The 1,515-nt window shown below is 50.2% G+C and overlaps 4 non-coding genes across 4 annotated transcripts; all 4 read right to left on the reverse strand.

Moving 5' to 3' along the window:
• Positions 1 to 231: 231 nt before the first annotated feature.
• On the reverse strand, positions 232 to 349 carry LOC116008944. Its single transcript, XR_004096291.1, has one exon. It is a non-coding gene; the product is annotated as a 5S ribosomal RNA (ribosomal RNA).
• A 137-nt stretch (positions 350 to 486) lies between these two features.
• On the reverse strand, positions 487 to 605 carry LOC116008773. The gene has a single exon (XR_004096131.1). It is a non-coding gene; the product is annotated as a 5S ribosomal RNA (ribosomal RNA).
• Positions 606 to 742: 137 nt separating this feature from the next.
• On the reverse strand, positions 743 to 861 carry LOC116008954. The gene has a single exon (XR_004096300.1). It is a non-coding gene; the product is annotated as a 5S ribosomal RNA (ribosomal RNA).
• Positions 862 to 998: 137 nt separating this feature from the next.
• Positions 999 to 1,117, reverse strand: LOC116008772. Its single transcript, XR_004096130.1, has one exon. It is a non-coding gene; the product is annotated as a 5S ribosomal RNA (ribosomal RNA).
• Positions 1,118 to 1,515: the final 398 nt, after the last annotated feature.

Below are 1,515 nucleotides of genomic sequence, written 5' to 3' on the forward strand. Positions count from 1 at the left end.
GGGGTCACCCATCCTAATACTACTCTCGCCCAAGCACGCTTAGCTTCAGAGTTCTAATGGGATCCGGTGCATTAGTGTTGGTATGATCGCATCCGTCATGTACTACGCGGAAAATGTACTTGACCATCTATCTCCGCGCAACTTCTCTCGCTTAGCGGTTTAGCGGTTTAAAAGGATAGTACCCTTAGCGAGCGGTCCAGCGGTTTAAAAGAAAAATTAAAAAGAGGGTGAGGGATGCAACACGAGGACTTCCTAGGGGCTCACCATCCTAGTACTACTCTCGCCCAAGCACGTTTCACTTCGGAGTTCTGATGGGATCCGGTGCATTAGTGCTGGTATGTTTGCATACGTCATGTACTGCGCGCAAAATGTACTTGACCCTCTCTCTCCGCGCAACTTCTCTCGCTTAGCGGTTTAGCGGTCTAAAAGGATAGTACCCTTAGCGAGCGGTCCAGCGGTTTAAAAGAAAAATTAAAAAGAGAGTGGGGGAAGCAACACGAGGACTTCCCAGGGGGTCACCCATCCTAGTACTACTCTCGCCCAAGCACGCTTAGCTTCGGTGTTCTGATGGGATCCGATGCATTAGTGCTGGTATGCTCGCATCCGTCATGTACTGCGCGCAAAATGAACTTGGCCCTCTCTCTCCCTGCAACTTCTCTCGCTTAGCGGTTTAGCGGTCTAAAAGGATAGTCCCCTTAGCGAGCGGTCCAGCGGTTTAAAAGAAAAATTAAAAAGAGGGTGGGGGATGCAACACGAGGACTTCCCAGGGGGTCACCATCCTAGTACTACTCTCGCCCAAGGGCGCTTCACTTCGGGAGTTCTGATGGGATCCGGTGCATTAGTGCTGGTATGATCGCATCCGTCATGTACTGCGCGCAAAATGTACTTGACCCTCTCTCTCCGCGCAACTTCTCTCGCTTAGCGGTTTAGCGGTTTAAAAGGATAGTACCCTTAGCGAGCGGTCCAGCGGTTTAAAAGAAAAATTAAAAAGAGGGTGGGGGATGCAACACGAGGACTTCCCAGGGGGTCACCAATCCTAGTACTACTCTCGCCCAAGCACGCTTAGCTTCGGTGTTCTGATGGGATCCGATGCATTAGTGCTGGTATGATCGCATCCGTCATGTACTGCGCGCAAAATGTACTTGACCCTCTCTCTCCGCGCAACTTCTCTCGCTTAGCGGTTTAGCGGTTTAAAAGGATAGTACCCTTAGCGAGCGGTCCAGCGGTTTAAAAGAAAGATTAAAAAGAGGGTGGGGGATGCGGTTTAAAAGGATAGTATCCTTAGCGAGCGGTCCAGCGGTTTAAAAGAAAAATTAGCTTGACTTCGGAGTTCTGATGGGATCCGGTGCATTAGTGCTAGTATGATCGCATCCGTCATGTACTACGCGCAAAATGTACTTGGAGTTCTGATGGGATCCGGTGCATTAGTGCTGGTATGATCGCATCCGTCACGTACTGCGCGCAAAATGTACTTGACCCTCTCTCTCCGCGCAACTTCTCTCGCTTAGCGGTTTA

Source organism: Ipomoea triloba, chromosome 16 (genome assembly GCF_003576645.1).
Source record: "Ipomoea triloba cultivar NCNSP0323 chromosome 16, ASM357664v1".
NCBI lineage: Eukaryota > Viridiplantae > Streptophyta > Magnoliopsida > Solanales > Convolvulaceae > Ipomoea > Ipomoea triloba.